The sequence below is a fragment of the Portunus trituberculatus genome, chromosome 30, assembly GCF_017591435.1.
Source record: "Portunus trituberculatus isolate SZX2019 chromosome 30, ASM1759143v1, whole genome shotgun sequence".
NCBI lineage: Eukaryota > Metazoa > Arthropoda > Malacostraca > Decapoda > Portunidae > Portunus > Portunus trituberculatus.
This window is the reverse complement of record NC_059284.1, coordinates 198,333-212,782: the sequence shown is the minus strand read 5'-3', so window position 1 is coordinate 212,782 and position 14,450 is coordinate 198,333. Positions and strand designations below refer to the sequence as shown.

The 14,450-nt window shown below is 36.8% G+C and overlaps 1 protein-coding gene across 2 annotated transcripts in view; it reads right to left on the bottom strand.

The window, feature by feature from the left end:
• Nucleotides 1-14,450, bottom strand: part of LOC123510745 (39S ribosomal protein L40, mitochondrial-like) — a 219,326-nt gene that overhangs the window by 26,273 nt on the left and 178,603 nt on the right. The gene's annotated exons all lie outside the window — the stretch shown is intronic.

Sequence of the window (14,450 nt, the reverse complement as noted above, 5' to 3'; positions counted from 1 at the left end):
ATTTTTCAACAATGTCCTTTTCAAAGTTCTTTTCCTCATCCTTCCTCACCTTAACATTTTCATTTCTCGCTGCCTTGAAGTTTTCCTTCTTAACTGGATTTCTATTTCTCCTCCACCTTTTCCATGCTCCATCTCTTTTCTCCTTTGCCCTAGCACAACACCAATCTTTCTTTCCTTCTTCTTTAGGTCTATATTTCGGGACATATTCCCTGACTCCTGTTTTGTATATTTCCAAAAATAAGTTATACTTCTCTTGCATCATCTCTGAGTTTTCCATCTCATCCCAGTTTACATTTTTAAAATATTTCTTGAGATCCTCAATATCAACCTTTCTGTTATTTAATCGGTCTCCTTTGTATGAATCGTCTCTATCTTCTTTTCCCTCTTCTATATCTATTTCTAATATTACATGGTCACTCTTTCCCAATGGGCACTTATATCTTATATCATAATTCATTTGTATACCCCTTGTAAAAATTAGGTCCAATCTCGCCAGCTCGTCGTTTCCTTTGAATCTTGTGCATTCCTTTACTCTCTGCTCCATCATATTGTCTATCATTAGGTTCAGGAATCTTTCTCCCCAGGCTTCTTCACCCATACCACTTTCATAATTTTCCCAGTCCACTTATTTACAGTTGAAATCTCCTACTAATATCACTATTCTCTTTTCTTTAACGATTCTTGTTAGACTCCTTATTGTGTCATCTATCATGTCTTTATATTCTTAATTGATCCATTAATTTGTTTTAGGTGGCACATATGTTACAATAATTGTTAACTCTTTTTTATTAATATGCATCTTAACGTACAGTACTTCTTTTCCTTCCCCACATTCCACTTGGTTTATCACTATCTCCATCCTTAACATTATCATGACTCCTCCTCCTCTTTTACCCCCTCTGTCTCTTCTCCATACATTATACCTATTATCCAAGTTTATTTTGATTGCCTCATTTAGTTTTGTTTAAGCCAGGTATACAATATCCAGATTTTCTTTCTTTATGTAATCTCTTAATTCTAATTTACTTGATAAAACCCCGTCTATGTTCGTATACATCATTTTTAGTCTCTTGCCTTTATCATTTTTAGTTAAACTTGTTCCACTCTTTTCTCTTCTTTCTCCTGTCCTTATCCTGTTTCCTAGAATTCTCCAAAAAAAATGCCTTTTTTTCTCTTCTAACCATTCATATATTTTTTTCCCTTACTGCTGCTGCCAGTTCATTGTATCTCTTCCTTTCTTCTTCACTTCTATTTTTCTTTATATATATATCCTTGCAGCCTTCTGTTTCTCTAAGTTTTGTTGTTCTATATAATATTTCTTCTGTTGCTGCTTGTGATTTTAGTAATACTTTAATTGGTCTCGTTTTTCCTTCTTGATATGGTCCCATTCTGTTTATTTCTTCTACTTCCTCTTCTAAGTTCTGCCTATCTTCGTCATTTAGATTTTTTAGTAGGTCTTTGACTGATTTCATTTCTTCTTTTTCTCTTCTTGGTCTATATTTTATATTTTTTTCTTTTATTCCAAATACGACTACACTCTTCTTTTTTTCTGCAATTTCTCTAACTAGATTTACTTTTGTCTTGAGGACTCCTATCATTTTGTTTGTCATATTTTCTTTTTTTTTTTTTAGTTGTTCTTGAATCACCTCCTGAAAATCAGCCTTATCTTTCTTATCTTGGACTCTCCATGCTTGTACTTCTTTTTTAATCTCGTTCTGTACTCTTTCCTCTTCTTTGTTAACTAGATCTTTCAGCTTCTCTTTCTCTTTCTCGGCTTTACTGAGTCCTTCTTGCATCAATGTCTTCTAGTTAGCTACTTCCTTTTTCAGTTCATCGTTTTCCGCTCTTAGCCTAGCTTTGTTTTCTTCCACATTTTTTATCCTTTCTCTCAGTTTTATAAACTCTTTTTCCTGTTCTTCATTCTCTTTCATTTCCATACTCTCCTTTATCAACTTATCTAGTTTACATTCAATAGTCAACACTGTCTTAAGTAGTGAAGTATTCGCCATATTGAAACCTTTGAAAGCGCTCTCTCCCTCACCAACATAGTCATCATCAGCTTTCATTCTTTCCCTAGTATCATACCTGCATTTTGATGGAATCTATTTTTTTACTCATGATTCTTTAACAGTTGTTTCATGAAAAATGAGTCCACACTTCTTGCCCAGGCCACTGTAGATACTATACAACAGGTAGTGAAGATCAGCTGATTGTCGGAAGGGCGCCAGTGCGTCCTTCCTCGACTGCGTCTGGTGTGTATTTACCTAGTTGTAGTTTTACAGGGCCTGGGCTTTATGCACGTGTGGCACCGTCTCCATATCTACGCTTATCCAATTTTTCTTTAAAATTATGTACACTCTTTGCTGACACCACTTCCTCACTAAAACTGTTCAAAGTCTCAACACATCTTTGCGGGAAATTAAATTTTTTAACATCTCTCAGACATCTTCCCTTCCTCAGTTTCTTACTATGTGATCTTGTGCTTCTAATGTCATATTCTTCTCTCAGGATTAGTTTCTCATTATCCAGTTGATCCATTCCGTTAATCAATTTATAAACTTGTATCAGATCCCCTCTCTCTCTTCTCTGTTCCAGGGTTGGTAGATCCATTGCTTTTAGTCTCTCCTCATATGTCATCAATTTAAATTCTGGAACCATTCTTGTAGCCATTTTTTGTAGTCTCTCCAATTTCCTTATGTGTTTCTTTTTATGGGGGGTCCATATAACTCCTGCATATTCCAATCTAGGTCTTATTTTAGTACTTATCAATTTCTTCATCATTTCTTTGTCCATATAGTGAAATGCTAATCCAATATTCCTCAGCAAATTATATGTCTCTCTGAAAATTCTATCAATATGGCTTACCGGTTGATTGTTTTCTTCCATTGTCACATCCAAGTCCTTTTCCTTTTTTACTTTTTCTAGTTCTACTCCATCTCCCATCTTATAGATTCCCACTGGTGGTCTTTCACTTTTTCCCATTTCCATGACATGGCTTTTGTCCACATTGAATTCCATCTCCAAATTTTTACTCCATTTCCAGATCTTGTTTAAGTCTCCCTGTAGTATTTCACAATCCTCTTTTTGTTTAATGACTCTGCAGAGTTTCGCATCGTCCGCAAACAGATTTATGTAGCTGTTCACTCCTCTGGCATGTCATTTATATATAGGAGAAAAAGTATTGGCGCCAATACTGACCCCAGTGGCACTCCGCTGTCTACTGCTCTCCACTTGGACTTCATATCTTTAGCTATCATCTTTATTTCTCTCCCCCTCAAGTAATTTTTCATCCATCTCAATGTGCTTCCTTTTAAGCCACCCTTCTCCTCTAACTTTCATAGTAATCTTTCATGTGGCACTTTATCAAACACCTTTTTCAAATCTAAATAATATAGTCAATCCATCCCTCTCTCTCTTGTACTTTATCAACTGTTCTAGAGTAGAAACTCAATAAATTTGTTGCATATGAATGACCTTTTCTAAAACCAAATTGGCTATTTGATAATAATTTGTTGTCTTCAAGAAACTCAATCAACTGCTTCTTTATTACTCTTTCACACATCTTCCATATTACACTAGTTAGTGATACCAGTCTGTAATTTAAAGGTTCTTCTTTTCTTCCACTCTTATATATGGGAACCACCTCAGATCTTTTCCACTCCACTGGTACTGTTCCAATTTCTATTGAGAATTTTATGATGTTGTATATAGGACTTGCTAGTTCTTCCCTACATTCTTTCAGTATTCTGCCTGAGACTTCATCCGGTCCCATTGCCTTCTCCTCATCTAATTCCATCAACTTTTTATTTCAAGCTTGGTTACTTTAATTTCTTTCATATGGACAGTCTCTCTATTAACCTATGGTCTTTCAAATTTGGATTCCTTAGTAAAGACCTTCTGAAATTTACTATTTCACAGTTCTGCCATACTTTTTGGGTCTTCCACCATTCCGTTCTCTCCTTTTAACCTTTCTATTGTTTCTTTTTGTCTTATTTTTCCATTTATGAATCTGTAGAACAATTTTAGTTGTTCCTTACATTTTTCGACAATATCCGTTTCATAGTTCTTTTCTTCTTCCTTTCTCACCTTAGCATATTCATTTCTTGCTGTTTTGAAGTTTTCCTTATTTTCTGGATTTCTGTTTCTTCTCCACCTTTTCCATGCTCCATCTCGTTTCTCCTTTGCCCTAGCACACCTTGCATTAAACCAATCTTTCTTTCCTTCTTCTTTAGGTCTATATTTCGAGACATATTCCCTTACTCCTGTTTTGTATATTTCCAAAAATAAGTTATATTTCTCTTGAACTGTTTCTGAGTTTTCCATCTCCTCCCAGTTTATTTTTTTTAAATAGCTCTTGAGGTTATCAATATCAGCCTTTCTGTAATCTAATCTGTCTCCTTTCTATGATTCATCTCTATCTTCCTTTTCTTCTCCTATATCCATTTCTAATATTATATGGTTACTCTTTCCCAATGGGCACTTATATCATATCATCGTTGATTTGTATATCCCTTGTAAAAACTAGGTCCAATCTTGCCGGCTCATCGTTTCCTCTGAATCTTGTGTATTCTTTTACTCTTTGGACCATCAAATTATCTATCATTAGGTTCAGGAATCTATCTCCCCAGGCTTCTTCCCCCATACCACTTTCATAATTTTCCCAGTTCACCTCCTTACAGTTGAAATCTACTAATATCATTTTTCTCCTTTCTTTAATGATTCTTGTAAGACTCCTTACTGTGTCATTTATCATGTCTTTATATTCTTGATTAGTCCATGAATTTGTTTTGGTGGCACATATGTTCCAATGATTGTTAACTCCTTTTATTAATATGCATCTTAACATACAGTATTTCTGATTTTCCTTCCCAAACTCCACTTGATTTACCACTATCTCCTTCCTTAACATCATCATGACTCCTCCTCCTCCTTTACCCTCTGTCTCTCCTCCATATATTATACCTTTTATCTATGTCTATTTTATTGCCTCATTTAACTTTGTTTCCACCAGGCATACAATATCTGGTTCTTCTTTCTTTATGTAATCTCTTAATTCTAATTTACTAGATAAAATCCCATCTATGTTTGTATACATCATTTTAATCTCTTGTTCTTATCATTTTAGTTAAACTTGCTCCATTTTTTTTTCTTCTCTTTTATATACCATTTCCTTATCCTGTCTCCTATAATTCTCCAAAAATGCCTTCTCCTCTCCTCCTCTGACCTTTCATTATTTTTTCTCTTGCATCTGCCACCAGTTCATTGTGTCTCTTCCTTTCCTCGTTTCTATTTTTCTTTATATATATATATATATATATATATATATATATATATATATATATATATATATATATATATATATATATATATATCTTTGCAACCTTCTGTTTCACTGAGTTTTGTTTTTCTATATAGTATTTCTCTTGCTGCTGCTTGTGATTTTAGTAATATCTTAATTGGTCTCACTGTTCCTTCTTGATATGGTCCCATTCTATGGATTTTTTCTACTTCCTCTTCTAAGTTATGTCTATCCTCGTCATTTAGATGTTTTAGTAGGTCTTTTACCGATTTCATTTCGTCCTTTTCCCTTCTTGGTCTATATTTAACTCTTTTTTTTTTCCAAAAATAATTACACTTTTTTTTCTGCAATTTTTCTTACTAAATTTTCTTTTTTCTTCAGAACTCCTATTGTTTTGTTTCTCATATTTTCATCTCTTTCTTTTAACTGTTCTTGAAATAGTTCCTGAAATGAGTCCTTGTCTTTCTTATCTTGGATTCTCCATACTTGTACTTCTTTTTTAATCACATCTTGTACTCTTTCTTCTTCTTTGTTAATTAGATCTTTCAGCTTCTCTTTTTCTTTCTCGGCTTTACCGAGTACTTCTTCCATCAAATTCTTGTAGTTAGCTACTTTCACTTTTAATTCTTCATTTTCCGTTCTTAGACTAGTTTCGTTTTCTTCCACTCTTTTTATCCTTTCTTTCAATTTCTGGAGCTCCTTATCTTGTTCTTCATTCTCTTTCATTCCCATACTCTCCTTTATCAATTTATCTAATTTACATTCGATAGTCAACACTCTATCAAATAGTGAAGTATGCGCTGTATCAAAGCCTTCGAATGCTCTTTTTCCCTCACCAACATAGTCATCATCAGCTTTCATTCTTTCCCGTGTCTCATACCTGCATTTACTAAAGAAAGAATCTTTCTCACTCATGATTTTGTAACACTGTATTCATGAAAAAAACAAGTCCACACTAATTGCCCAGGCCACTGCAAACCCAAACAAAGGTAGTGAAGATCAGCTGATTCTCGGGAGCGACGGTATTGCGTCCTTCCTCGACAGCGTCTCGTGTGTGTATTTACCTAGTTGTAGTTTTACAGGGCCTGGGCTTTATGCTCGTGTGGCCCCGTCTCCATATCTAAACTTATCCAATCTTACTTTAAAATTATGCACACTCATTGCAGACACTACTTCATCATTTAAACTCTTCCAAGTCTCAATACATCTTTGCGAGAAACTATATTTTTAACATCTCTCAGACATCTTCCTTTTCTCAGCTTTTTACTATGCGATCTTGTGCTTTGAATGTCATATTCTTCTCTCAGGATCAGTTTCTCATTATCCACTTGGTCCATTCCGTTGATCAATTTATAAACTTGTATCAGGTCTCCTCTCTCCCTTCTTTGTTCCACGGTTGGTAGATCCATAGCCTTTAGTCTCTCCTCATATGTCATCCTTTTGAAATTCTGGAACCATTCTTGTAGCCATTTTTTGTAGTCTCTCCAATTTCCTTATGTGTTTCTTTTTATGAGAGGTCTACACTACTACTGCATATTCCAATCTGGGTCTTATTATAGTATTTATCAATTTCTTCATCATTTCTGTGTGTGTGTGTGTGTGTGTGTGTGTGTGTGTGTGTGTGTGTGTATTTACCTAATTGTATTTACCTAATCACGGAAAAGAGCTATGCTCGTGTTGTCCCGTCTCCATATCTATTAATGTCCAGCTTTTCTTAAAATCATGGTTGACCACTTCCACGTCTAAACTATGTGTGTGTGTGTGTGTGTGTGTGTGTGTGTGTGTGTGTGTGTGTGTGTATTTACCTAGTTGTAGTTTTACAGGGCCTGGGCTTTATGCTCTGTGGCCCGTCTCCATATCTACACTTATCCAATCTTACTTTAAAAGTATGCATACTCGTTGCAGACACTACTTCTTCATTTAAACTGTTACACGTCTCAATACATCTTTGCGTGAAACTATATTTTTCAACATCCTCAGACATCTTCCTTTTCTCAGCTTTTACTATGCGATCTTGTGCTTCGAATGTCATATTCTTCTCTCAGGATCAGTTTCTCATTATCCACTTGGTCAATTCCGTTGATCAATTTAAAAACTTGTATCAGGTCTCCTCTCTACCTTCTTTGTTCCAGGGTTGGTAGATCCATAGCCTTTAGTCTCTCCTCATATGTCATCCCTTCAAATTCTGGAACCATTCTTGTAGCCACTTTTTGTAGTCTCTCCAATTTCTTTATGTGTTTCTTTTTATAAGGGGTCCACACTACTCCTGCATATTCCAATCTGGGTCTTATTAAAGTACTTATCAATTTCTTCATCATTTCTTTGTCCATGTGGTGAAATGCTACTCCAATATTCCTTAGCAAATTATATGTTTCTCTAAAAATTCTATCAATATGGCTTACTGGTTGATTGTTTTCTTCCATCGTCACTCATAAGTCCTTTTCCTTTTTTACTTTCTCCAGTTCTATTCCATCTCCCATCTTATAGATTCCCACAGGTCGTCTTTCACTCTTTCCCATTTCCATGACATGGCTTTTGTTCACATTGAATTCCATTTCCCACATTTTGCTCCATTCCCATATCTTATTTAGGTCTTCTTGCAGTATTTCACAATCCTCTTTTTGCTTTATAACTCTGCACAGTTTCGTATCATCTGCAAACAGATCTATGTAGCTGTGTGTGTGTGTGTGTGTGTGTGTATTTACCTAATTGTATTTACCTAATTGTAACATACGGGAAAGGAGCTATGCTCGTACTGTCCCGTCTCCATATCTACTAATGTCCAGCTTTTTCTTAAAATCATGAATATTCCTTGCGTTGACCACTTCCACGTCTAAACTATTCCATGCTTCCACCCTTCTATGAGGAAGCTATATTTTCACATCTCTCCTATAAGTGGCCATTTTAGTTTTTCCCATGCCCTCTCGACACTCTTTCATTCCACATACACAGATCTTCCCTATCCATTTTTCCATGCCAATCATCATTCTGTATATTGCTATCAGGTCTCCCCTTTCTCTTCTGTTTTCCAGGGTCGGAAGTTGCATTCTGTTCAGTCTGTCTTCATAAGTCAAATCTCTTAAGTCAGGCACCATTTTTGTTGCAGCCCTCTGTACTTTCTCTAGTTTCCTTATGTGTTTCTTTAAGTTCGGAGCCCACTGTATTGTTGCATATTCAAGCCTTGGTCTTATCATTGCAGTAATTATTTTCTTCATCATTTCTTCATCTAAATATACGAACGCCATTCTTATGTTCCTCAATAAGTTCAATACTTCTCCAATTATTTTTTTAAATGTCTCTCTGGCGATAGGTCATTGGTAATTGTCACCCCAAGGTCTTTTTCTTCATGACTGGTTTTTATGTCTTCATTTCCTATCTTGTACATACTCCTGATTCTTCTTTCACTCTTGCCAAACTCTAATTTCTTGCATTTTGTCGTGTTGAACTCCATTTGCCATGTACAGCTCCATTTCCATATTCTGTCCAAGTCTTCCTGGAGTAGTTCGCAATCTTTGTCACATCTCACTTTTCTTAACAATTTTGCATCGTCTGCAAATAGGCTCACATAACTGGACACCCCATCCACCATGTCATTTATGTAGACCGCAAACATTACTGGTGCCAACACTGATCCCTGTGGGACTCCACTCTCCACCAAGCCCCATTCTGATGGTCTGTCCTTAATTATTGTTCTCATTTCTCTTCCTACCAAAAAGTCTTCCATCCATTTTAGTAATGTGTGTGTGTGTGTGTGTGCGCGTGTATTTACCTAGTTGTATTTCCCTAGTTGTAGTTTTACAGGGCTGGGCTTTATGCTTGTGTGGCCCCGTCTCCATATCTACACTTATCCAACTTCTCTTTAAAACTATGCACACTCGTTGCTGACACCACCTCACTCAAACTGTTCCAAGTCTCAATACATCTTTGCAAGAAAGTATATTTTTTAACATCAGACAACTTCCCTTCCTCAGTTTCTTCCTATGCGATCTTGTGCTTCTAATGTCATATTCTTCTCTCAGGATTAATTTCTCATTATCCACTTGATCCATTCCGTTAATCAATTTATAAACTTGTGTGTGTGTGTGTGTGTGTGTGTGTGTGTGTGTGTGTGTGTGTGTGTGTGTGTGTGTGTGTGTGTGTGTGTGTGTTTCACTGTTTGATCTGCTGCAGTCTCTGACGAGACAACCAGACGTTACCCTACGGAACGAGCTCAGAGCTAATTATTTATGATCTTCGGATAGGCCTGAGACCAGGCATACACCACACACCAGGAAAACAAGGTCACAATTCCTCGATTTACATCCCGTACCTACTCACTGCTAGGTGAACAGGGGCTACACATGAAAGGAGACACACCCAAATATCTCCACCTGGCCAGGGAATCGAACCCCGGTCCTCTGGCTTGTGAAGCCAGCGCTCTAACCACTGAGCTACCAGGCGTGCGTGTGTATTTACCTATTTGTATTTACCTATTTGTGTATTACAGGGCCCGAGCTAAGTTCTCTGTGTCCTGTCTCCTTGTCCATTCCTGTCATATCTCTCTTTCATCTGATTGACACACACCGCATCAACGACATCACTGCTCAGTTGATTTCACTTATCAATGCTACGATGCGGGAAACTGTATTTTCTCACGTCATTTAGACAGATGTCTTTTATTACCTTTGTTCCATGTCCTCGGAGATGATTACTTGTGGTCACCTTTATCAACTCTCTGTCCAGTATGTCAATCTTGTTCACCAATTTATACATAGTTATCATGTCTCCTCTTGTTCTTCTCTATTCTAATGTGGTCAGCCCCAGCTTCCTCAGTCTTTCCTCATAGTCTAACTCCCTGAGTCCTGGTACCATCTTTGTTGCCAGCCTCTGTACCCTTTCCACCTTCTTCACATTTTTCTTCATATGCGGTGACCAGACACAAGCTGCATATTCTAACTGGGGTCTTATTAAGGTACATAATATCTTCTTCATCATTCCTTCATCTAGGTAGTGGAACACAAGGCCAATAATTTTAAGCATGTTATATGTTTTCCAAAAAATCTTGTTAATGTGTTTCTCCGGTGACAAAGTGTTTTGCAGTTACTCCTAAGTCTTTCTCCTCATTGGTCTCTTTAATTTTCTCATCACCCAGCCTGTAATCCCTGTTTGGTCTGTATCTACTTCTTCCCATTTTCATAACATGGGTCTTGTTTATATTAAATTTCATCTGCCACTCCTTACTCCACTCATATATTTTATCAAGATTTTCCTGTAACTTGTTACAATCTTCCACATTTTTTACTCTCCTCATAATTTTAGTATCATCTGCAAACATGTTCATGTAACTGTCAATTCCTACTGGCATATCATTAACATAAATCAAAAACATGATGGGACCAAGCACTGACCCTTGTGGAACTCCACTGGTTACCTTCTTCCACTCGGACTTCCTTTCTCTCACCACTGTTCTCATTTCTCTTCCCACTAAGTAATTTTCCATCCATTTTGCTAGTTTATCATTTACTCCTCCAATCTTCTTTAGTTTCCACATCAGTCTATTGTGTGGTACTTTATCAAAGGCCTTTCTCAAGTCCAGGTAGATAGCATCCACCCATCCCTCTCTATGTTGTAGTATGTCAGTCACTCTTGAATAAAAACATAATAAATTGGATACGCACAATCTTCCTTTTCTGAAACCAAACTGTCTTTCACTCAGAATGTTTTCACTTTCTAGATACTCACTCCACTTAGCTTTAATTACTTCTTCACATACCTTGCACAATATACTAGTCAACGATACTGGTCTATAATTTAGCGGTTCCATTCTACTACCATTCTTATATATAGGCACAATGTCAGCTCTTTTCCACTCTTTCGGGACTAATCCTGTTCGTATGGAGGTTTCCACAATATCAAATACGGGGTTCAACAATTGATCCTTACATTCATTTAGCAACCTCCCAGATATGCCATCAGGCCCCATTGATTTATTAATATCCAGATTGCTTATAATTTTCCTTACATCTTCCTTAGTAACCATGATGTCCTGCATTTGCTTTATTTCCGTAGGCCTTTCTCCCATAAAATGCTCCTCCTTTGTAAACACTTTGCAAAAGTTGTCGTTCAAAATTTCAGCTATATCTCCAGCATCCTCATATACTTCTTCCCCATTTTTTACCTTTTCTATTGCCTCCCTTATATTTAGTTTTCCATTTATGAATTTGTAAAACATTTTGGGTCACTATCACAGTTTTCCACCACCCTCTGTTCATATTCCTTCTGTGCTGTTCTCCTTACTTCAACATATCTATTCCTTGCTGTTTTGTAAACTTCTCTTGATAATACATCACTGTTTTCTTAAGTTTCTTCCATGCCTTTTCTTTGTTCTTTTTGCTTCTTCACAATTTCTATTAAACCACTGTTTATTATTTAAAGTCCTCTTTCTGTGATATGGCACAAACTTTTCACAGCAGAGTTATACAAATCCATAAATTTATCGTATTTCAATTGCATATCCCTTTCCTGGTATAACACGGACCAGTCAATTTCATTAAAAAACTCCCTTATATGGTTATAATTTGCCCTAATATAATTTAATTTTTCCTCCCTGCGTTCCACAATCTTATTCGTACTTAATTCCGTATCCAGCTCAAAGCTTAGGACATCATGATTGCTTTTCCCCAAGGGACATTCATGTTCAATTTCCTCTTGTAGAGAGAAGCCCCTGGTAAATACCAAATCCAACCTTGCTGCAACATCTTGTCCCTTGCACCTTGTTGGTGATCTCACCCACTGTGTCATCAAGTTATTTGTTGCTACCTTTAACAATTCCTCTGCTCACTCACCACCGTTCACCACTTCATAGTCTTCCCCCACTATTTCTTTACAATTAAAGTCTCCGACTATCATCACTCTATCCTTTCTGATGAGTTCTTGCTTCATTCTGTCTAGAGTATTTCTCATCACCATTTGGTACTGTTCATATTCCCAAGCACTGGTTCTGGGTGGTATGTATACTGTTATAATATTAATGTCCCTCTTGCCATCTGTTATAAGCATACTTATCACTTCCTCATTTCTCTTACTATAGTTCACCTCCTTCACTATCAGATCTTCCTTAGTAAGAACCATTATACCACCACCTCCTTTATTTTTTCTATCATTTCTCAATACTTTGTACTGTTCTACAACAAACCAGTCTAGCTTTATTTCGGGCCTTAGCTTTGTTTCCACTACACACATTATGTCCGGTTCATTATTTCTTAGGTAATCCATACATTCTAGCCTCTTAGTCAGAAATCTATCTATATTCGTGTAAGCCACTTGTATTCCATTTCTAGTCTCTTTCTTCCATGTAATGTCTATTCCGTCTGTTTTATCCACCACTTCTTTAGCCTCCCATTTCTCATCCTCCAAAAAAACTTGGTCTTTTCCTCCTCTGTTCTTTCATCATTCCTCTCTTTCACTTCAGTTACAAGCTCTTTCATTTTCATTCGCTCATCCTGTGACATATTTCTTCTTATGTAAATTGTTTTGGTTTCCTCAGAGTCCATAAGTTTCCAAGCCTTCCTCAACAAGGCCTCAGCTGCCACCTGAGACTTTAATTTCAATTTTAACGGTCTATTCTTGCCTTCCTCAAAAGCTCCTAATCTCACACTTTCTTCTACCTCAGCATATAGGTCCTCTTCCTCCACAGAGATCTTGTTCAGTAAAGACTTAATCCTGTCATTTTCCTTATCTCTCCTATCCTGCCAGTTCCTGTTAGTTTCCTCCCTCAATCCCATTATGATCACACATTTTTTCTTTTCAGCAATATCTCTCACTACATACTCATTTTCCTTTAGTGCCTTTACCATTTCACTCTGCGTAATCACTTTATTTTCCTCTTCCTGCTTTTTCACTATCTCCCTAAAAAACCATTGTACCTCCTGATGTTCATGGTTCATTTCTTTCATCCTGGCATCAATTAGATTAAGGCATTCCTTCTTCCTCAAGTCCCCTTCGGATATTTTCATCTCCATTTCTAGGAGTTTAGCCTTCATCTCTTCACATTGTTTCCTTAGTTGTTGGTTTTCTTTCTCCATCTCTACTTTTTCGTTCAATAGCTCTTTATTCGCTATCGTTAACAAATAGATCTCTCTTTTGAACGAATCATTCTCGGCTATAACTCTATCCAGTTTTTCTTCTATGAACAAAATGTTTAGTAACTTACTTTCTAGTGTCTGAATTCTTGCATCCATATCTAATTTCTCCAGTCCTCTTGGAGTAGTTACAAAACTTTCTAAGTCTCGGGCTTGTCTAGGCGTAGACGCCATGTTTGTTATCGTTAGCTGATTACAGCCAAAACAATCACCGCCCACACTCTCCTCTCAGGGACCACTTTCCATATCCCTCTTGAAAAGGCTCACTTTCAACACTATGCGACAGTAGGACATTAACAGGACATTAACTTAGAGGTACCCGGGCCCTGTAACACCATAGGTATTTTCACTTCTTCCCGTCCGCAGCCGGAGACGAGCCATCCTCTCTAAGCGACAGCAAGTGTGTGTGTGTGTGTGTATTTACCTAGTTGCATTTACCTAGTTGTAGTTTTACAGGGCCTGGCCTTTAAGCTCGTGCAGCCCCATGTCCATATCTACACTTATCAAATTTTTCTTTAAAACTATGCACACTCGTTGCTGACACCACTTCCTCACTCAAACTGTTCCAAGTCTCAACACATCTTTACGGGAAACTATATTTTTTAACATCTCTCAGACATCTTCCTTCCTCAGTTTCTTACTATGTGATCTTGTGCTTGTAAAGTAATATTCTTCTCCCCGGATTAGTTTCTCATTATCCACTTGATCCATTCAGTTAATCAATTTATAAACTTGTATCAGATCCCCTCTCTCTCTCTTTTGTTCCAGGGTTGGTAGATCCATAGCTTTTTAGTCTCTCCTCATATGTCATCCCTTTAAATTCTAGAACCATTCTTGTAGCCATTTTTTGTAGTCTCTCCAATTTCCTTATGTGTTTCTTTTTATGGGGGGTCCATACAGCTCCTGCATATTCCAATCTAGGTCTTATTTTAGTACTTATCAATTTCTTCTTCATTTCTTTGTCCATATAGTGAAATGCTAATCTAATATTCCTTAGCAAATTATATGTCTCTCTGAAAATTCTATCAATA